The sequence below is a fragment of the Dasypus novemcinctus genome, chromosome 21 (assembly GCF_030445035.2).
Source record: "Dasypus novemcinctus isolate mDasNov1 chromosome 21, mDasNov1.1.hap2, whole genome shotgun sequence".
NCBI lineage: Eukaryota > Metazoa > Chordata > Mammalia > Cingulata > Dasypodidae > Dasypus > Dasypus novemcinctus.
In genome coordinates, this window is record NC_080693.1 from 25,721,773 (window position 1) to 25,745,408 (window position 23,636).

The 23,636-nt window shown below is 47.8% G+C and overlaps 1 pseudogene; it reads right to left on the minus strand.

The window, feature by feature from the left end:
• Positions 1-13,046: 13,046 nt before the first annotated feature.
• On the minus strand, positions 13,047-14,005 carry LOC101442457 (ribosome maturation protein SBDS pseudogene; annotated as a pseudogene).
• Between the last annotated feature and the right edge of the window lie 9,631 nt (positions 14,006-23,636).

Consider the following 23,636-nt stretch of genomic DNA (forward strand, 5'->3'; position numbering starts at 1 on the left):
CTACAAAGTCATATTTTGTAGAGGATGGAGATAGGGAGGGGTGGAGATTGCTATGTTTTCAATCCCCCTAGCCCACCAGGGGAAGCACCCCAGCTCTAAAGAACCAACTCCTAGGTAAGGGTGCCCATGAAGGCAGGACAGGGCCCACCCATCACTGTGTCACCTCCACGCAGCCAACTGCCTGACACATAGGAGGGTCTCGATCAGTGTCGGTTAAAAATAAAGAGGATGAGGTCAGAGGGAAGGTCTGGGAAAAGTAAGATTTTCCTCCTGGGAGGCAGCACCCCGCACCCTTCTCCAGCATCTCAGGAAAGTCATCAGGCCAGAACAGAGAGAGGTCTTGGTGGAAGGTGCTCAGTGGGGACCCAAATCTGCTAAGATTTCTGGCCTGCCAGGAAATGACCCTCCTTTCTTAGACAGGAACGTTGGCTCGTGGCTGCTCATCTGCAGCCGTCTTCACATGGCGTTCTCCCGTCTCTCTTCTCTTCTGTCTCAAATCTCCCTCTGCCTTGTTATTGGGCTTAAGACCCACCTAGGTAATCCAGCATCCTCTCACCTCTCAGTAGGCAAGTCCATCTGCAAAGGACCTTCTCCCAAACGAGTTCACATTCACAGGTTCCAGGGATCTTTTGGAGGCACCACCATTCAAGCCACACAGGGCCCAAGGTCATGCGCGCCTGATGCCACTGGGGGGTCGGATGCCCTTCGTGGCAGGCGTCCAAGCACTGGCCCTTCTTGGGGTCATTTGGGGGCACCTCGAGACCCGTCCCTCATGAGGATGATGCGCTCCCAGGCTGCTTCTGTGATGTTCACCCCCAGCCCCCCGCACCCCCGCCCCGAGCGCAGCTGTACACCCGCAGCCTCCTTCCACCTCACTCTGCCGCGCAGTGCCCTTGGGCAGGGTCCTTCCAGCTCAGCTGAGGGCTGACCTCCACAGAGTCCGCTGGGCTCACGGGTTCTCTGACATCCTCGCTCTGCCGGACAACCAAGCGCAGGGCCAGCCCAGGCTTTCGCTTTTAGCCTTTTCCTGTCAAGACTCATAGAGAAGTCTAATTCTTCCTGACTGCCCCAAAAGTCCTGGGGACTCCTCCAGAGTCTCCCCCAAAACGCTCTTGTGCCCCACGCAGATGGGCCCAGGAGTGTCTGGGCTCCATCCGTGTCCAGCCAGGTAGTGAGATAGACAGCTTCCTCCTGAGGGAAGTCCCGTCTCCAGGTAGGGTTTTCTCGAGGGCCTCCCCTGGCTTACAGGGGCTCAAAGCAAGAAAACACCATGAGGGACTAGTGCAAAAGTAAAGGTGAAAATTGTATTTGAAAGAAGGCTTATTTCAGGGAAAATTAATTTGTATGATTTTTCGTCAAGAAGAATTAAATAGGAGTTGAATGACACAAAAGAAAATAGCAAAGAGTAGAGGGCGACACAGTCAAAAAGAAAACTTCTAAGAGAGAAACCACGGAGAAAACTGAAGCTATAAAAATAAACTTCAAATAACATACACATAAAGCCACTTCTGAGGGGTGGAATAGGAACTTGAGTAAAGAACACAGAATGCAGAAGAAAAAGGAGGAAATGAACAGAAAAGATGGGAAGATGGCAGCCCTGGAAGGCAAAAGGGGAGATATAACATTTAGATAATGGTCTTTGAGTAGAAGAAAAGGGTACAAATGCGCTAGGGGAAAAATACAGTCAGAGATGTAGCTCAAGTGGCTGGGCACTTGCTTCCCATGTACGAGGTCCTGGTTTCCATTCCCAGTACCTCCTAAATAAAAAAAGGTATGACATAAGCCTATAGACATGAAAGTGGGAAATATTCTGAAGTCTTAGGAGGGCCCGAGGAGAAAGCCCAGCTGATCTCGATGTCAGTGGGAGGTTGGACCTGGACTCATACTGACGCTAAAGCAAGAAGCGTTCAAAGTACACTGCTCCAAGGCAGCTAGTGCCAGTGTTAGGAGCGGGCAGATGGAGGCCGGGGGAGCAGAAAGCCACAACGACGTGTCAAGTTCCCCTTTAACCTTTGCAATGACAGCAGGAACTCTCAGGGGATTTGAAAGAGGCATGGGGCGGGCCTTCCACTTGGGCAGTTTCCTCCTAGTTCGCTTAGCGTTAGAAAACGCAGTGGAAAACCCATCCCATTCAAAATAGATGCCCGTCCTCCAAGGACCCAAATGCTCCCCTCCCCAGCTCTTTCTCTCTTTCACCTGGGCCACAGAGTAGGGCTAGGGTCCTACAGGGTTTCTCTGGAAACAGTTCCAAAAGCAACCAGCCTTCACGCCTCTAACCCATGGTGGAAGCCGTGGAGCTCTCTTCCAGCTCCAAAAGATTCCTTCTCCAGCTGAGTTGATGATTTTCCTCTGCTGCATCGGACAGGTGTCCGCAGCCACAGGTGATTGGATTGGGGTAATCACTGGACCCCAAATCACGGTGCTGTTATAAACACAGGCACTTTTGAAAGTCAGGTTTCCTGGTATCGGATGCTGATGCGCTGGGTTAAACCGTAAGGATATTTACTGGGATTGTGTAACATAGTGAGCTCGGTGGTGGATGAGGTTTGTGGATAACGGCACAGATACAAGAATGTTCTTCATGAACTAGAACAAATGTACATCACTGTCACAAGGTCTTAAGAATATGGTGATAAATGGGAAAAATACAAATAATGTAATTTATGGGCTATACTTAACCGTAATATTGTAATATGTTTGCATCAGTGGCACTGAAGGTACTATATCAATGCTAAGAGTCAACAATAGGTGGTATAAGGGGGTAAGGGATTTTTCTTTCTGGAGTAATGAAAACGTTTTAAAGTTAACTGAGGTGATGACAACACAGCTCTGTGATGAAACCGAGAACCACTTTGGATGGATTGTGTAAGGCATGGGACTGTAAAATAGTGAACCCTGTGGTAGCTGATGGACTGTGCTTAACAGGACAATATGAAAACACTCTTACATGAATTAAAACAAATATACAATACTAATACATGATGTTAATAAAAGGGTGCTTATGGGAAAAAGACACCTGTTTTTTTATTTTTATTTCTTATTTGTAAGCTATAGACTATAGTTAGTAGTAATATTTGGATGTTCTTTTATCAATTGTAACAAATGTTCCACAACAATGCAAGGTGTTGGTGGTGGATTTGTGTATGGGAATCCTATATGTTATACATGATGGTTTTGTAAACTCACGATCTCTTTAATTAAAAAAAAAAAAAGTGGTATAAAAAGAATGTGTGTGGCTGTAAAGGTTTGTATTTGTGTGGTCATGACCCTTGCTGTTTCTAAATGCTTGCATGTGACAGTTTTCAATTACCTTCCTCCCAGTTTTCTCTGTGAAAGAGAAATTTATTTCCTTGATTGACAGTTATAATTATTCAAATTAGTTGAGACTGTGATGAAACAATTATGGAAAAAAATATGAATGCATATGCAAGGAAGTAGGAGGTGTTTATTTATTTTTTTATTGTTTATTTTTGGATTTATTTTTTATTTATTTCTCTCCCCTTCCCCCTCCAACCCTCCCATTGTCTGCCCTCTGTGTCCATTTGCTGTGTGTTCTTCTTTGTCCTCTTCTGTTGTTGTCAGCGGCACGGGAATCTGTGTTTTCTTTTTGTTGCATCATCTTGTGTGTCAGCTCTCTGTGTGTGCAGCACCATTCCTGGGCAGGCTGAACTTTCTTTCGCGCTGGGCAGCTCTCCTTACAGGGCGCACTCCTTGCGCGTGGGACTCCCCTACGCGGGGACACTCTTGTGTGACATAGCACTCCTTGCACGCATCAGCACTGCGCATGGGCCAGCTCCACACCGGTCAAGGAGACCCGGGGTTTGAACCATGGACCTCCCATGTGGGAGGCAGATGCCCTAACCACTGGGCCAAGTCCGCTTCCTTTGCTTGTTTTTTTAAAAGATTTTAAAATTTATTTCTCTCCCCTTCTCCTCCCCCCCATTGTCTGCTCTCTTGTGTCCATTTGCTGTGTGTTCTTCTGTGTCCACTTGCATTTTCAGCAGCACTAGGAATCTGTTTCTCTTTTTTGTTGCATCCTCTTGCTGTGTTAGCTCTCCATGTGTGCTGCACCACTCCTGTGTGGGTTGCGCTTTTATTCACACAGGGCAGCTCTCCTTGCAGGGTGTACTCCTTGCACGTGGGGCTCCCCTACACAGGGGATACCCCTGCGTGGCACAGCACTCCTTGCATGGCAACACTGTGCGTGGGCCAGCTTGCCACATGGGCCAGGAGGCCCTGGGTTTGAACCCTGGACCTCCTATGTGGTAGGTGGACGCTCTATCAGTTGAGCCACATCCACTTCCCTAGGAGGTGTTTTTATCAAGGGAAAAGAGAATATTTTCCCCTGAAGTGTTTAGTTGTTCCAGAATGTGAAAGATGATAGTGAAGGGCAAAACCTGAATGGATACAGAAAGTTATAGAAGGTTTACAGAAATGAAATTAATTTTCTTTGAACTGTAAATAATGACTCTGGAAAGAAGCAATGAAATGTATTAAAATTCTGGCAACATTGGTTTAATTTTCATGAGTGTGTTAATAAAATGTTTTAAAGCTCGTGAATCCTTTCCCACCAAATAATATATTAATGCAAAACTAGAATTGTTTTCCATCTTTCAAAATGACAAATTGGTCTTGAAGTATTCAGCCTTTGAAGTATTCAGCCTTCTTTAAACAAGAATTAGTAAAGGTTATTCTTTATCAGCTAGATAGTCTGCTCAAATAACCGAGATTCTGTACCTTGTGATCATAAATTTCTGTGCTTTGTGCTTAATTTATGTCCTGGATTATTAAGACAAGCGAGCAAAAGTTCCTTGCTGCAGAAGGTGGTAATTTCTTTCCAGTTGTGTTACTTTCTGCTGTTTAGCTTTTAAACATATTGCACTGCCATTTTATATACAAATTACAACCATTCCTCATTCCCAGACACCCACGTTACTATCCTAATCAAATCGTCAGTCTTCTCTGATAACTCTTTTAATTTTGCCTTCTCAAGATCAGACCAGAAAAATTAAAATGTGACGATGTCTTTTACTCTAAGCTATATTTCGGGTTTCCTAGGAAGCCGACAACCACAAAGATTTTTTTCCCCCTTACTTTAGAAAAAGAGGTTTGTTTGGTGCAAGAGGCCGAGCTTTCGGCTTAGCTCAGCTTTGGAAGTGCTTCCCTCACTAAGCGTAATCATTTCTAGCTTTGTTGTAAAGTCAGAGACAGGCGGCTCTTCTTTTCACCTGAACACTTAGAGCCCATTGTTAGGGTTAGTAATTGGCCTGATTTCAATATCATTGTGTCTCAGGAAATAGGAAGGCCCCCGGGGAGGGAGTGAGACGGGACACGGGGGGGGGGGGGGGGGCAGGGGGGGCGCTGTCAGAACACACGTTTATCCACTGAGCCATCTTTATAGGAGCAGCTTGTGGCACCCCATAACAATTAAAATAGTGATATCAAAGGTCACCCACCACAGATCACCATAACAGATAGCATCATCATAATAAAGTTTGCAATATCGCAAGAATTACCAAAATGCGACTCAGAGACACGAATTGATCTCATGCTGTTGGAAAAATGGTGCCAATAGACCTGCCCCACGCAGTCACGGCCAACCTCCGATACGGAAAGACGCAGTACCTGTGAGGCTCAAAAAAACAAGGTATGCCTGTAGCGCACAAGCTCATCCCAGACTTGGAGCTGAATAAAACTCTGCTCCTTTTCCCAGCTCCTCCGCTCTTGCTCCAATCAAGACTTTACCAGGGTATGAGCCTGGGACCCCATGCTTGGGAAGCAGGTGCTCAAACCACTGAGCCACACCCACTCCATCCAGCCAGGGAATTCTATCCTTGTGTCACCAAGCGTCCTCCTTCCCCCGCGCTCTGGAGCGCTTGGCTGAGTTTTGTTTCTGAATGGAGAGAAGGTCAGAGCTGGGAGAGCCTGATGCTAAGCCCCTGTTGGAGCTGGGTCAGGTGATCAGATTCGAGGAACCGAGGTCATGATCGGGCAAGAGAAGAGATTCCTGGAGACACCAACAATTCCAGTAATTCAGGGGCAGAAGTGAAAGGACGCGTGGGGGCACAGGAAAAATAGCAAATGACAAGCCTGGCCCCTTCTTGTCTGGCTCACCCTCCCTCCCAAAGGGTAAAAATTAGGAAGTCAGGGAGCTGGGAAAGAAGAGAAAAGAAAAGAAACACAACCTGGGGCTCGCCCCCACTGGCACCCACAGGAACCCTCTGCCTCAGCTCCAAGCCCAGTTCATTCTCCTTTTAATTTACCGGTGACAGAATTCTGGGCCTGGAGGCACCACACGGGAAGGACTCTGGTCATTTGTGTGGCTGCGTCTGGACCTGATCTCCCTCCGTTCAGAGACTCTGGGGTTTCCTGAGGAAACCAGGAATCGCATTCTCCAGCTTTCTGCGGGTAGCTGAGCCCAGGGAGGCAGGGACGATGCTGGAAAGCAGGGGGCTTGAGTTGGTGTTTTCAATGAATGGACAGAATTGCTGGCTGGAGGTTATCGAGACACCATCGTTCCATTGGCTTCTAGATTGGGATCCTCAGTCCCAAATCAGCACAGCCTGACCCCAAACCCCAGGCCCAATTTCAGTCTCAAACTCAACCCCACCCTCAGCCCAAACCCCGTTTCCAATCCAGGCCCCCACCTGAGCACTAAACTCGACCTCAGCTGCGTATTTTCAACCTCAGGCCCAGGTGCAATCCCAGACCCACCTGAGCATTCTCCGTGGTTTTAGCCTAAGACCCAGTTTCACCAGACCCCACCTTAATCCTGATGTCAACTCCAGCCCTGTCCCAACCTGATCCCTCTTTCAACCCAGCCCATTCCCTTCCCATTTGGAGGCTTGGTCTCCACTGCGTCAAAACCAGCCAAGACCCAACGCCAGCCCTCGGCCCAGCCCCCCGCCCCCAACACCCCAGCCCCCAACACCCGCCTCAGCCCAGCTCCCTCCCAGCCCAAGCACCTCAAAGGATCATGAAACCTCAGGTGCCGGGGGAGGGAGAAAAAGCGGGGTTCATAAGGAGACAAGGGATGACCTGGAGCCTGCGCGCCCCTCCCTGGCTCAGCCTGCCCTGAGGAGCTGGGGCCCCTGTGAGGACGTTGGGGCTTGGCCCCCGGCTCCATCCCCTCTCCGCTGTGCCGGTGGCTCCCCGGGGGCTCAGGGGAGTGGACCAGTGGCCCCACGGCTGCCACCAGGAGCACAGGAGGGACAGGTGCCTGCGTGCCCCGAGACGGGCTTGGGGCCTTCGGGCCGGGCGATCCGAGGGTCTAGAAGGGGAGGCTTGGCTGAGGGTGGGCACGGCCCCCGGCCCTGCAGAACCCTCGTCCTAAGGGGCTGGAGTCGGAGGAGGGTGGGGACATGGATGCGGCAGGGGTGGGGGCGGTGGAGGACTCATGACGTGGGCCACCGGGGGATTCTGGGGTCAGGCACCCTGGAGTCCTGGGCCCTGGTTTATGGCTGACTGTGTAACGTGGTCACGTTATTTAACCCGCCGAAGTCAGCGCTTCCTCCCCTGCAGCACTGGGCGACGGTGTCTTCCTCGCGGGGTCACTCTGAGGCCAAGGGAGCTGGAGCGTGTTGAGTGCCTGGCCCGGGCAGGACCCGGCACGTTCGCTCGGGCTGTCCTGTGCACACTCCCCACCTGCTTAGCTTTCCTGACTTCATGGGGACCTTTCAACCCTGAAAAAAGTTGCAGCCACCTGGCATCAGGCCCTCAAGGTCCATGGGTGAGATCCAGGCAGTGGCCTCCCACAGGGAGCCCGGCCCGGGCACAGCCGAGCTGTGCGCGTGGCAGAGGCCGTGTGAGGGCGCGGGAGGGGTGGCCCCCAGGTGGAAGCTTGCAAGGGAAGATAACTGCTCTGGACAGGAACCTGCTCGGGAGCTGCAGGCAGCGAGAGACCCTCCCCAGAGCCTGTGGGGTGGGGACTCTGAGGCCGAAGGTGGGAGTGGAGGGAGGCGGATGTGGCTCAGGCGACTGGGCTCCCGCCTCCCACATGGGAGGTTGTGGGTTCGGATGCCAGTGCCTCCTGGAGAAGACAGCGAATTGGCGCTGCGGGCAGGCGTGGCGAGCTGACACAAGGGACGCAAGAGGAAAGAGCAAGTGGGAGACACAGCAAAGCAGAGAGCAGAGGTGGCCAAGCGATCGGGCACCTCCCTCCCACATTGGAGGTCCCTGGTTTGGCTCCCGGCGCCTCCTAAGGAGACGGGGAAGATGAACAGGCTCAGCAAGGGAAAAACAACAAGGGGCTGGGGAGAAATAAGTAAATGAAATAAAGTTTAAAAAAAAAAAAGGTGGGAGCAGAGCCTCGTGAATTGCGAGCTGCCCCCTCCCCTGCAGCCCGAATCACCAACTCTAAGGCTCCTGGGGGAGAAAATAACAGGAGAAGTAAGTCAAAGTACCCTCGCTCACCGCTCTGGGATGCGCTGCGGGGCAGCTGGCCTCTGGAAGCTTCCCTGGCCCCACTGCCCACCTGCTCACTCCCACGGTGCAGCAGCTGGCGGAAGTCCTGCCTTTCCTGACTTGAGACTCGGCGGTGAGGAGGGCACAGGCGCCCACCCTTCTGCCTTGACCCCCCTCGTGGCACCTCAGCCCTCCCCGCGGCCCCTGTCCGTTTGCACGACTCACGCGACCCTGGCGGAGAGGCCAGGTGCAGCCCGGCCGGGCCCTGTGTTAGCTGGAAGGGGATTTGATCAGACAAATGTGTGTTTAAGTCTCCTTCTCTGCAGCAATTTTTTTTTAGCTCTCTGAGAAATCACAGGTTGTTGGGACATTTCAACAGGATCGGGCCCACTCGGTGACGCAGCTCCTGCACCCAGGGCACTGCCCACCACACAGGAGGGTTTTGGTAAGAAATAGGAGTCTTTTCTTTTCCCTTTACAAATACTTACCTCCAGCTCATCATAGATTTCACCCATGTAGGTGTCAGCTCGCGACCTTCCTCTACCCCCAACGTCCTTTAAGTTTATCATCCAGTCTCTAGCTCTCTGAGACAGCTTGGTTTACTTATTTCCTATCAGAGAGGTGTGGAGAAGGTGGCCACGGTAGCTGCTGAAGGTAGGGACAGGGAAGAAGAGATATGGTGTGGGGGCATTTTCAAGGCTTGGAGTTGTCCTGGGTGGTACTGCAGGGACAGATGCTGGACGTTGTGTGTCCTGCCGTGGCCCACTGGGTGGACTGGGAGAGAGCGTGGACTACAATGTGGACCACTGTCATGTGCTGCAGCGGTGCTCCAGAATGTATTCGCCAGGTGCAGTGGATGTGCCACAATGATGGAAGAGGTTGTGGATGTGGGAGGGGGTGGGGTGGGGGGGGTAGGGGGTATATGGGGACCTCATTATTTTAAATGTAATATTTAAAAGAAAATAAAGAAGAAAAAAAATCTAAAAAAAAAAAAAAGAAGAGTAGGGGTAATGGTTGGAAGGAAGTTCTGGCAAGGACGAGGCTTAGCTTGCCCGGAGGCAGCGCCCTCTCCCCTCCCTGCCCACGGGCAACTCGTGACCCAGGCTGGGGCGGGGGTCTTGGCCGGGCGTGCTCAGAGGGGCTCAGCCGAAGGGAGCAGCAGCACCCGGCGGTTCTGTGGGCGCCCAGTGCGGCCAAGGGCACAGAGTCCCTGACCCTCAGGTGTCTCGGGTCTGTCGAGGGCACTGGGACGGGAGCCAAAGGAGACTATGGAGAAACCTCCCCTCCATGGCCGTCACTGCCGGGCGGGCAGGTTAGGCAGAGGCCCTGGAACGAGGAGGGAGAGCATCAGGAACCTTCCCCCATTTCAAGACGTGACGCTTAGGTTTTCTTCTAAGAAATTTATTGCTTTATTTTTTTAAGTATTCAAGTCTATTTCTTATTGATTAATAGGAGTTTTACCAAAAATACAATACTCTGGATGTTCATTCTCTTTTGGCTAAGTGTGCAGCAAATAGTTATGGCTTCCCTCTCAATCAGTAGCAGAGTGGGCGTCACCATCCCAAATCCTCAAGACCGAGGAATGAACAAACATACAGCGGAAAGCACCTATGGACTGAAGTAGACTTATTATTATTCTGGCAATGGAAGAACTTGTCACTTTGATAACAGACAGTGGCCACCAGGGGCTCTGTGGAGTGGGAGAGGGAAGAATGGGTGTAACATGGGGCATTTTCGGGGCATTGGAATTGTCCTGCATGACATTGCAATGACGGATACAGGCCACTATACATTCTGTCAAAACCTATACAGTTGTGTGGTGCAAAGTGTAAACTGTAACGTAAACTATAGGGAAGTGGATTTGGGAGGTCCACATAGGAGGTCCAGGGTTCAAACCCCGGGCCTCCTGACCCATGTGATGAGCTGGCCCATGCGCAGTGCTGATGCGTGCAAGGAATGCCATGCCACGCAGGGGTGTCTCCGCGTAGGGGAGCCCCAAGCACAAGGAGTGCGCCCCGTAAGGAGAGCCACCCTGCGTGAAAAAAGTGCAGTCTGCCCAGGAGTGGCGCCACACATGAAGAGCTGACACAACAAGATGACGCAACAAAAAGAGACACAGATTCCCGGTGCCACTGACAAGAATGGAAGCGGAAACAGAAGAACACACAGAGAATGGACACAGAGAGCAGACAACTGGGGGGGGCGGAAGAGGAGAGAAATAAAAAATAAATCTTTAAAAAATAATAATAATAATGTAAACTATAGACTGTGGTTAGTAGCAATGGTTCAATTCGTGTTCATCAATTGTAACAAATGCACCGCACAATGAAGGATGTTGTTAGCAGGGAAAGTGGGGGAGGGAGGTGGTGGGGCATATAGGAATCCTCTATATTTTCAGTGTAACATTTATGTAATCTAAAGCTTCTTTTTAAAAAAATAGTTTATGGCTTGTCATTTCATTCTCTAGGTGGTATCTACCCTACCCTCCCAACGGCTCCCTCACGGTTTTGCTAGCTGTTTTTGCTCATTGTTTGTGCTCGTCTGCTCGTTGTTTGTTTTCTTTAGGAGGCACCAGGAACCAAACCCAGGACTTCCCATGTGGGAGGCAGGCACTCAACTGCTTGAGCCACATCTGCTCTGGGATGGTATCGTTTGATGAATATTACAAGTTTTAATTTTAAGTCATTTTAGTTAGTCAATCATGCCTCTATGATTTCTGTTTTGTATGTCTTGTTTTCCTATTCTGAAATCAAAAAGATTTTCTTCTATGAATTTTAGAGTTTTACATTTCATAGGGAGGCTTCTAGTCTACCTGGAATTAATTTTTATACATAGTATGAGGTATGGATCCAGGCTGGGTTTTTTTATAAGGAGGTACAGGGGATTGAACCCAGGACCTTATACATGGGAAGCAGGTGCTGCCCTCAGTTATATTTTTTCAGTATAGAAAATCAGTTGACCTAGCACTAGTACCTGGCCAGTCCATAATTTCTTCATTTATCTGTGAAAGCAGCTCTGTCACATATCCAATTCCTATACATGTGTGTGGGTCTGTTTCTGGCCCCCTGTTCTCTTGTATTGCTCTATGTTTCTGTCCCTTCGCCATCGTGTCCTTAATACTGTACAGGTCGTCCACCTTGTTTTCTTTTATGTTTTAGGGGTGTCTGGGCTATATCTGACCCAGTGCTTTTCAACATAAATTTTCTTTATTTACTTAATTTTTCTGTTTTATTTTATTTACTTTATTTTTCTTTATGATCCCCTCCCCCAGATGGTTCTCTCGTCTGTCTGCTCATTGTTTGCTCGCTTTCTCCAGGAGACACCAGGAACTGAACCCGGGACGTCCCTTGTGGTAGGTGAGCGCCCAACTGCTTCCCTCAGCATAAATTTTGGAATCACCTTGTCAACACCCATAAAACAAAATTTGAGAATTTTAATCGGAATTGATGGGGTTGTGCATCAATTTTGAGAGCATTAAGATTTTCATGATAAAAATAAAGACAAAGACATTTTTAAAAATAAAGTGAAATGCGGCATTATTAAAAAAAAGAAAACAAAGATTTTCATGATAGTTCATCTTCCATGAACCTGGTATCCCTCTTGTCACTAATTTAGACCTTCACTGTCTTTTTAAAATTTTTTAAGATTTATTTATTTATTTCCACCCTTCCCTTCCCCACTCCCCTGCCCTGCTGTTTTTGCTGTCTGTGTCTATTCGCAGTTTGATCTTCTCTATCTATTTCTCTTTTTGTCTTCTCTTCTCAGTTTTTCTCCTCTAGGATACACCGGGATTCAATCATGGGGACCTCTGATGTGAAGAGAGGTTCCCTGTCAATTGTGCCACCTCAGTTCCTGGTCTCTGCTGCGCTTCACCTTGACTCTCCCCTTCGTCTCTCTTTCGTTGTGTCATCATCTTGCTGCGTGACTCACTCACAGGGGCACTTGGCTCACTACACGAGTGCTTGGCTCGCTGCACAGAGATGCTTTTTCTTCTTCTTTTTTACCAGGAGGCCCCAGGGATAGAACCCGGGTCCTCCCATATGGTAGGCGGAAGCCCGATCACGTGAGCCACATCCTCTTCCCTCTTCTCTGTCTTTTAATACAATTTTATAAGTGTCTTCATAAAGGTCTTGCACATTTTAAATTACATTTATTCCTAGGGACCTTATATATTTTGATGTTATTGTTTATGGCATCAATTATTTTTTTAAATAAGAGTGGTTTTATTGATTACATATAATTTTAGCTATTTTAATATATATTATAAATTCTAAGAATTAGAATAAATGATGTTATTTTTACCAAGAATAAGCTAAGTCATGGCAGCATGTTCAATGAAAATTATTTAAGTCCTGAACAGTCATCATATATCTAGTGTTCAGATAATCAGGAAGTCTTCATTCAAACTTTATATTTGAATGAATATAATAATACCGTTAACCCTATATACACATTTCATTACGAAGAAATGTGACATTATGCTTTCTTTTCTAGCAAATGCTCTCTTCTTGTCACACACACATCCCCCAAATAGTTTACTGTAATGTGCAAACTTTGTTGACTTGTATATATCCACTAAAGTCGCCTCAAATAACTGTCACCTTGGGAATGAGAGAGCAGCAGCAGGCCTGTCTGGATTATGTGTCATGGATTTTTGATTTTAGCCTAACACCCAATTTATAATTTAAAACTAAATTAATCCCACATTATTATACTTATGTAGGAAAGTCTTTTTGTGCACACATTTAACACAGAGATGGAAAATGTCAAATAGTTTGAACAAATATTTGGCAGGCCACAGAAAGAAAATAGTACAGTAGGAAATGAAAACACTTTAGTGTTTTATGGCTGAGGAGATTGATGAATGTCATTCAAATTTCTCATCTCCTTCTTCGACATCTTTTAAATTGAGTACTTCCAAGGAACCTTTGCCTTTTGTCTCCTTTTTAATTAGCTCATCAGTTTCTCTGAAGCAGCCTGGGTCAATCAGACACACAATTTCCAACTGTTGACTATAGTCTTCGCTTTCTATAGCCTTGATCAATGGCTTGGGCTTTTCTTTCAGCTTCTTCCCTTCCTTCACTGGAAGAATGAATCGAAGTCTCATGTGAGCACGTTCTATCTTCATTTTCTCTTTCAACTGTTGTTATCACTTCCAAAGCCTGCTGCTTTGCACTCTTGTTGGTTTTGACCGAATAGTGGATGTCTTTCATGGCTCTCTCGATCAGGATAACAGCGTATGGTCTCTTTGTTTCAGGATTCACACACTTGTCTGCTACAGTTGTTGCACTGTCTCTAAACATCTGCTCCAGCTGTATGTGCCATTCTTTATCTGATACTTGAACCTCTCCTTTAGTCAAAATCTGCTTACAGATTTCATTCAGTTTGGTCGCCTGTTCCAAATGCACTGATGAGATCTTCCTTCTTTGCAACCTGACCTTTAGAAACATTTACAAACACTGAGTGGGTCTGCAGAACTTCATCAAGGTCTTTTTCCATGCCGCTTGGCCAGCCCACGACCTTATTTTTGTAGCAAGCGATTTCGAAGCACTACGGCCACATTAGTTAGACGGATCTGGTTCGTTGGGGTGAAGATCGACATGGTGGCTGCTCCTAGCATCAATTTTTTAAATTAACTTTTCTAACTCTTTGTTGATAGTATATAAAATACAGTTTTTTAATGTGTTAACATAATATCCAGCAACTTGGCTAAACTTTTTCATTAATTCTAGTAATTGTGTGTATTTTTAAATTATCCATGTAGAAAAGGATGTTGTCTGCAAACAATGCTCGTTTAGTTTCTTTCTGATCCTTTTTATGAGTCAAGGTTGATAATGGAGAACAGAGTCTAATCTAGCTAATTTGAGACAGAAAGGAGTGTATTACCGTGTATTGGAGAGTTTTCAGAATCATTGGGGGGGGGGGCAGAAGAAACAGTCTCTGGGCTGATCTTTCTGGCACAATCTCCAAATCCATAATTGCAGAGCTGTGCTGCCAAGGGACTGGCTGCCTCTTCTAGAATGTGGAAGTTGCCTGCCAATTTAGGAAGCTGCTGCTTCGGCTGTGGCCTCCAGAACCACACTGCTGACCGCAGTGATCCGGGCGCCGTCACAACCAGGACGGCATCGCTGAGCAGCTGGCTCCAGGCTCAGGTTGCAATTCAGGCATTTCACTTTCCTCAACTGGATGCTCTTTGCTCTGTGTCTTTACAAGCAGGAAGTTAGTGACTGGACACTGGGGCCTCTGCTAAAGCTTCCACAGAAAAAGGAAATGCCTCCATGACGTGCCTTGCCAGAAGAAATAGCAGCACTAGCAAAAGCAAGGTCCCCTCCTGTCCTTAGGTTTCCAAATTCTGTGAAAGTATTTCCAATTTGTTGGAAACTGAGGCACAGTGGCCTCACAAGGAGAGACGTGCTGTCTCCATGGCTATGCTTGCAACCTAAGGAATGCAGTAATTAAGAGTTCCCAGTGGTTAGGGCGTCCGGCTACCACATGGGAGGTCCGTGGTTCAAACCCCGGGCCTCCTTGATCCAGAGCTGGCCCATGCGCAGTGCTGATGCATGCAAGGAGTGCCCTGCCACGCAGGGGTGCCCCCACGTAGGGGAGTCCCATGCGCAAGGAGCGCGCCCTGTAAGGAGAGCCGCCCAGCGCGAAAGAAAGTGCAGCCTGCCCAGGAATGTTGCTGCACACTCGGAGAGCTGATGCAACAAAAAGAAACACAGATTCCCGTGCCGCAGAAGCAGACAAAGAAGACTGCAGCAAATAGACACAGAGAACAGACAACCGGGGTGGGGGGGGAAGGGGAGAGAAATAAATAAATAAATCTTAAAAAAAAAAAAGAGTTCCCGGCAAACAGGATGAAGCTGTTAGAGGCTGAAAGAAAAGATGAGCACACACCTTCTGTAGTAAATAGAACACATAGACTTTGTACCCTGAGATAAGATTTTTTTGAATTCCTTAGACTTTGAGTAATGCTGATAGTTAACTGCCTGTTGCTGCTTGTTTTCATGTAGGCTATGTGCTGCTGCTTGTTGTCACATAGATTGGGGTATACAGAGAGCCCCTTGTAAACAATAAAGTTGTCTGATGAGTCTCTACTCGCAGACCCCCTGATCCCAACTCGCTCGTTCTTTCTTTCTTTTTCTTTATTTCTTTCTTTCTCTTTCTTTCACTCTCCCTTTTCTCTTTCTTTCATCCCAGATACCCTTCGGGTCCAAATCTCCAACACCAATTGACAAAACTTCAATCATATTCAGAACTATAGATTCAAGAGTTTACAAAATGGAAAACAGCCTGGGGTTCTTAAAGAAGTTAAAGATGGGAAGCAGGTGTGGCTCAGGTGATAGAACTTCCACCTATCATATGGGAGGACCTGGGTGGGATCCCCGGGGCCTCCTGGTGAAAAAAAAGAAGGGAAAGTGTGCCTGCATGGCAAGCCAGTGCCTGCGCGAGTGCCCATGTGGTGAGCCAGTGCCCCGCACAAGTGAGTCACGCAGCAAGATGATGACGCATCAAAAGAGAGACAAGGGGAGAGTCAAGGTGAAGCGCAGCAGAAACCAGGAACTGAGGCGGCACAATTGAGAGGGAACCTCTCTCCACATCAGGGGTCTCCAGGATCAAATCCCGATGTATCCTAGAGGAGAGAAAATGAGAAGAGAAGACAATACAAACAGCAAAAACAGCAGGGCAGGAGGAGGGGAAGGGGATGGAAAATAAATAAATCTTTTTTTTTTTTAAAGTTAAAGACAGAATTACCATGTGACCCAACAATTCCATTCCTAGGTATATACCCAAAAGAACTGAAAACAGGTATTCAAACACTTGTGCACAAATGTTCATAACAATGCTATTCACAATAGCCAAAAGGTGAAAACAACCCAAATTATCGATCAATGGATGAACGGATCAATTAACTGCGGTATACCCATAAAATGGAATATTATTCAGCCATAAAAGGAATGAAGTACTGATATGTTCTACAATGTGGATGAACCTCGAAAACATGCTAAGTGAAAGAATGAAAGGTCACATGTTATATGATTCTGATGATATAAAATGTCCAGACTAGGCAAACCTATAGAGACATAAAGTAGATGCCTGGTTGCTTAGGACAGGGGTGGAGAGGAATCTAACTTCTGGGGCATTGCAGACCTACCAGGACGCCTTGGGGGAAGGCAGGAAGCTGGGTATTTGCCTGTGTGTTTGGAGAATCCAAGCCTGGCTTAACTCTACGCGTTGAGTGAAATGTTTGCTCTGCACATCCTGCTGCTCAGGTAGAATGAAAACATACACTTATCTTAGAATTAACCCCCTGGTAAGTTTGGGGCATGGGGAGAATAATAAAGGTTAAGAGAGTCCCAAGAAAATGTGGGAAGCATTGACTGGAAAAGAAAACAAGTGGCTCTAGCAGTATTCTCAGAATTCTTAAGATTCAAAATGTCAGAATGAGCCAGAACTGTTCACATTCTATAAATGAGACCTTGCTCTTATGTGTTATTCACATGGTACACAATTACTTCATGGGCGTGGACGGGAACAGCCTATTGCCACTTGATAAAATGGTTTCAGAATAAGGAAAGACAACCATTAAGTACGCCAGGATAAGCCATGTGCAACACTCCTAATTCCATCAGTTTTCCATAGGTTTATTTATTTTTTCTTTGTTTTTTATTTTTTCTTCTTTTTCCACGGGTTTATTTGTATTGCCTGAGAGGCAGAGGATTTTCCAGAGAAGCAGAACCAACAGGATATAAGTACACATGAATTTGTCTGGGTATATGTATGTGTATACGTGTGTGTGTGCGTGTGTGTAAAGAGGTTAATTATAAGGAATTGGCTTACGGAACTGTGGGACCTGGTGAGTTTGAATTCTGTAGGGCAGGCAGGCTGGCTGGAAATTCTGGTAAAGGTGATGTTGTAGCCTGGAGTCCAAATTCCTTAGGAGAAGCGGCCAGGCTGGCAATTCTGTTGAGTTGTTGTTGAAATCCGGAGGCAGAAACTCGTGTGATCTCTGGAACCCTCGCTTCTTGCTGTAAGCCCTCCAGTTGACTGGAAAAGGCCTAACCACGTCGTGGAGCTGACTGACTGCAGATGCTAGCCATGCTGACACTTCAAATTAGCCATCAGGACAAGACACCTATCCCTTCTATATGCACAGTCATAGCCAGTGCCACCAAAAATTAGACAATTCAGAAGTTAATGCATAAGCTCTTCAATTTCATACCTTGATCATCGTGGACAAAGGCAAAGAATGGAATAATTCTGTCATAGAAGCTTACAAGAAACAGAGGGCTTAAAAAACTGTACTGCCTATTTGACAGCAATAGAAAAATCGTATCGACGGCAGGTGGAGAAGATAAGAAGATTGTTCCCTTCCATCAGCAAAGCTGTTTGTCGAGCTATACTCAGCTAAAGACCTCATCAGATTCTGGTGTTCCAGCAGATGGACACGTGTGAATGGGAGGTGACCTCTTTGGCCATTATGGTCCCCTTCCCACTCCTGGAGACCTTTACCACTCGAGGACCTTCACTCAGGGCCAATCCCGAGCGGGAGGTGGGTCTACACGCGTCAACAGGAACAACTGGGCTTGACCCCTCTTGCTTTCGCTGCTCCAGCACTGCTCTCCAGGCTTATCCCGGATCCTCAGCCTGTCTCCTTTCTTAAAGGGGAGATCGCCGTCCTCCCTGTTAAAGTCCAAGAACGTTCGCACATCCTTTGACTCATGTGCCTGAGAATGGCCCCACTTCCGGGCTGGATCTGGAATCTGGTTCTTTCAACTGCCTAGGGTCCAAATAGAGCATTTTCTACATTTCCAGGAAAGGAGCCAATGAATCAAAGTTTTAAGCTTCTGTTTGGAAGCTGAGGGGGTACGCCCCAGATCCTGGGGGTCCTCCTGGCAGAAGTCACCCACTCTGGCCACTTCCAACTAAAAATCTGAGCCCTGGCTGCCAATTGCAGCCCCACCAGTGCCAGCACCCACCGCCAGGCGGAGCAAGACTCAGTCTTACGCCTTAAAGTTCCCCAACGGCCATGGCCGTTGCCTGTGGAAAGCTCTCGTTATTTTGATAGTCTTTTTTCTTTCCTTTTTTCAAACCTCTCTTCTATTTATTTATTTACTCACTCACTTATATATTTCTTTATTTTAGGAGGTACCAGGGATTGAACCCAGGACCTCATACGTGGGAGGCAGGTGCTGGACCCCTGAGCTACACCCACTTCCCGTATTTATTTTAACATATTAAATATATTTATTTTGTGTTTTCTCAATAGTCTCCAAATCTGAACTCCATCCAGCTCTCATCTGCTGTCTGCTCTGTCTGCTTCTCCTCATTCACGATGCCCAGTTTTCTTTCTTATTTTGTGCTTTTGTTTTTTTTAACCAGTTTGAAACTTTGTCTCTCCAAGTTCTCTCAGGCCTGGTCCGCAGAGGATTTGTGTTTGTGTCTGTCCGTGTCCAAGCGGTACTTCCGATTTGGGACTACTTTAAATAAAATGCTCTGTGGGAGGCGTCTTCGATCTCAGATGTGCTGTGGATTTATGCCCTGGTCCCGCGTGAGTGAAGGCTTGCGGTGATGAATTTTCTTGGGAGTCGTCTTTTCTTCTCTACCCAGACCCAAGCCAAGACAGGGCAGCTTGCTTCCGGGCTCCCTTGTCGTCCTTTCTGTGACTGCCGTTGTCTTCGACGTGGGCCCAAGGCGGCTTCTCCTGCCACCCACATGGGCATTGTATCAGCCGTGATTCTCTAGGGAAACAAAATCAACAGAGGATATTTGTAAATAGCAGGAGATTATAAAACTCTCACACGACCGTGGGGGTGCACACGTCTAAATTCCGCAGGGCAGGCTGCCGCCAGGGCTTTGATGCGTTCCCAGGAGACGCTGGCTTTCTGAAGAGAGGGGGATTCTCTCTCTGAATGCTGAAATCACTTCCCCTTTTACGGCCTTCAGCTGGTTAGATGAGACGGTACTCGTTGACGGCTAACTCCTTAGTTGATTGTAGATGTAACCAGCCATCTATGCACCCAACTCACTAGTGACTAAAGTCCGTGAAGTGCCCTCATATTACAATTAGCCTGGTGTTTGCTTGACCAGACAACTGGGCACATTACCTGGGCGAGCTGACACATTCGCCTGACCTCACAGGCATTCAGCTCCAAACCCATTTTACCACACTCAGCTCTTCCAGGACCTATCTGCTTCAGCCCGTGCTTATCATGCTGGATTCATAGTTCAGCTGCAAGAATTTTCTCACTTTATTTCTAGCCAAGTCATTAATTTTAAAGGAATTTTTTTCTTATCCAGCACTTTTAAGTATTTTGCAGTGGGAGGGTCTTAGGAAATTTAGCAGCCCTATTGTGAGAAAAGAAAGTGAATGGGGCTGTTTAACATTTATAAATCTTACATCCAGTTGCCTTGCCAAATAGTCTTAGTAATTCTTATCAGTATGTACTTTCCTTTTTCCACGTGCTAGACCCTCTAGACAACGTTGAACTCATAACAGGGATAATGGGCATCCCTGCTTACTTTTTTAAAGGAAATAGAGTTAGTGTTTTTTCCTTTAAAAGATCTGTCTGTTTTTTGAGACATGGCTTCTATTGAATTTAAGACATTTCCTCATATCCCTACTTTCCTTAGAGTTTTTCTTTTTAAATTAGAAAATGGCTACCGAAGCTCATCCAGTGCCTCCCCAGAATTTACTGGTGTGATGTTGCATCCAGTTCTTAACCCTGTCCTGCCCATTCATGCTTCAAATCGTGTAATCCTTTAGTGGGGCTGGAGCTGAGGATGCAAGGGAAAGAAATCCGAAGGTAAGGCCTTCAGGATGGATTGGAATCGTAAAGGCTAAGGGGTCCTGCGGGTCGTGGGGGACCTTTGCAGCTCAGAGCAGATTCGAATTTTGAAAAATAAAATCACTGGCTTCAGAGAAGAGCAAGGATTGTGGGGCCCAACTGGAGGCAGGGAGACTGGTCAGGATGTGGGTGCGGTTACCTGGACTGGGGGAGGAGGTAGGTGTGCTTTTCTTTGTTGCTGCTCTATGGATGCCTGCTTCGTGTCAAATAGGCTGTCAGCTGCTTTACACGTAGCGTAGGTATGTTTCTTCCTGCCCTTTTGCGTGTATGTGTGGTAGGGAAGGGGGTGGAGTTGGGGGTAAAAATCAGTGAGAACAAAGCCCGTTAAGAGGAACAAACAAACGAACAAAGTAACCCACCAGAGTCCCAGGAGTGAGCCCTTCCAGAGTGATCTTTGGTTTTCCAATCTCCCCATGTCCCTTCTGCCACGAATGGACGTAGGTGTCTTAGCCAACACTCCTGGTTGCCTATGCAACACTGACTCTACCTTTCTCTCGGTTCCTAACAGACCCCCAAATGACGTTAGGAACCCGCCCTACTCCACACGGCACGTGCTGTAGGTGAGGCTGGCTCCAGCCCCAGGCCGAGAGGTAGGACCTGATGAGAGGAAGTCGATCACGGTGGCCCCATCATCCTTGCCAGTGACCGGTTTAATCACAGACCTGGGGTACAGTTTTTATATTATTTATCTATATTTTTATACTGGAGGGTAGAAAAGAAAGCAGCCCCTTTCCTGGGCCCTATTCAGTGGCAGCTTCTTGATCCATAGGATTAAGGAAGACTTGGAGGAAATAACAGTTGTTTGGAAAAATCCGGTGTAGCCGCTTTGCATGTTTGGTGGGTAGAGAGGGTACCGTGAAGCGTGAAGGCCCCTCACAGCCTCCCTCTTGCCTCCGATTACGTCCTGGAACCCTGAGGGGGAGGCAGTGCCACTTTCAGAACTGCTTCCTGGGATTGTTGGCGGTCACGTGGTGACAGAGAATGGCGAGCAAGAAAAGCAACACACCCAGCGAGTTGGTGCGGACGGCGAGCCGCACGCCCGGGATCATCCTGCCCAGCTCTGCGCAGCCCCACCGCCGCCAGGGCACCTGCTCCAGGTAGGGGCCCTGGGCCCTGACCTAGGAGACCACTGTGGCCCTAGGTGAGGGGCTGCCTCCTGGACTGCGGAAATATTTCCCTCCTGCCATGGAGGGCACCTTGGGAGAGATGGACCCAACGCCTCAGCACATTATGTCCAGGTGCCACATCTGAAACCGCTGCGCCCTATTGCCTCGTGAAGAAGAGCTATACTGAGGAAAAGTCTGGAAATATATGGGAGTGGATGTGACTCACATGCCTCAGCGCCTGCTTCCCACATAGGAAGTCCCAGGTTCTGTCCCCAGTGCCTCCTAAAAACAGCGGCAAACAAATGAGAAGACCAACTCGGGGGAGATGATGTGGCTCAGGGGCTGACTTCCCGTTTCCCACTTACGAGGCCCCAGGTTCAATCTCTGGCCCCAGGACCTCAAAAAACAAACAACAACTAAAAACAAACATATACATGTGTATATATATGAAGAACCTGATTCCTTGGCGATGCTGTTGAGCCACTGATTGGCTAACCGTGGAGCACTCTGTCTCTAGTGCTGTAGGGGAAAATATATTTTCTTACTGTCGAAGTCAAGTTGGGTTGGATTTTTTCTGTTACTTGCAGCCAGAAACATCTTAACTAGCAGAGATGTTTTATGTTGCCAACATGAACACGGCTAATCCGAGCTCCCCTCCCTTCTGGGGCTGTTATTTCTGGAAACCTTGCCACCCGCTGAGCCTCCTGGGCGCTGTCATCCCTTGTCACCATCCTCGGTACTGGATGGGTCGTGGGTAGTTGGACCCATCACTGGAGACAAAGACTAAGGGGAGAGTGGGAGGCGCGGTCAGAGACGTGAGAGGAGACAGGTAGGGTCAAGGCGGTGTGTGCGTGTAGGGGTGGGGGCGACTGCAGAGCCAAAGGCTGCTCAGAGTCCAGCTGAAACGGATCACGGGATTCGGGAGGAGCTGGGAGGGCGGCTGCCTTCAGGAAAGCGAACCTGGCAGTTCTGTGGGTGAGCCCAGCAGGGGAGCCCCTAACCCCGGCGGCCGCCCCCGGTTCCTTCTCCCCGGCACCCTCTTGCTCTGGTTACCTCTGCCTCCTCCCGCAGGCCCAGGTGTCCCCAGTTCCTCGCACAGCTGGGACACGGCGCTCGTCTGAGTTTCACTTCTTAACTTCTTCCAGATTTGGGCAAACGCCCAGGGATCAAAATCTTTTCATTTGACCAAATCTTCAATAGCACTTACTTCTTGCTAGGAATTGTTCCAAACCCTTGACAAATATAGCTCATTTAATGTTCACAAGTAGGTACTCTTGATAGCTTCATGGCACAGAGAGGTTAAATAACTAGCTCCAGGTTATTCTGCTGGCAAGTCATAGGGTCAGGATTTCTTTTTTTTTTTTTTTAAGATTTATTTATTTCCCCCCCTTCCCCTCCTCCCACCCTGCTGTTCTTGCTGTCTGTGTTGTCGTCTCTTCTCATTTTCTCTCCTCTAGGATTCACCAGGATTCAATCCTGGAGACCCCTGATGTGGAGAGGTTCCCTGTCAATTGTGCCACCTCAGTTCCTGGTTTTTGCTGCGCTTCACCTTGACTCTCCCCTTGTCTCTCTCTCTTTTTTTTCCCAACGTGTCATCATCTTGCTGCATGACTTACTTGCGTGGGCACTGGCTCACCACGTGGGCACTCGTGCAGGCACTGGCTTTCTCTCCTTCTTTTTCACCAGGAGGCCCCAGGGATCGAACCCAGGCCCTCCCATATGGTAGGTGGAAGCTCTATCACCTGAGCCACATCTGCTTCCCATAGAGTCAGGATGTGAACCAGGCAGCCTGATGGCAGGTCCCTACTTCCACCACGAGGCTATATGATTTCTCAACATGGAACACAGAACATGCTCACATTTCACTCTAAATATGTTTTTGCTTTTAAATTTTTTTAAAGGATGCTTATTATTTTTATCTTATTTTGTTTGGTTTTGTTGATTTTTTCTTTTCTTTAGGAGGTACCAGAGACTGAACCCAGGACCTCATACATGGGAAATAGGCACTCAACCACTAAGCTACACCCTCTCCCCTCTTTTTTTAAGATTTATTTACTTATTTATCCCCCCCCCCCCCCCCCCCCCCGCTGTCTGCTCTCTGTCTTCATTCGCTGTGTGTTCTTCTGTGTCTACCTGTATTCTCATGAGGCGGCTCTGGGAACCAATCCTGGGACCTTCTGGAGTGAGAGAGAGGCAATCATTCTCTTTTGCCACCTCAGCTCCCTGATCTGCTGTGTCTCTTATTTTCTCTCCTCTGTGTCTCCTTTTGTTGGGTCAT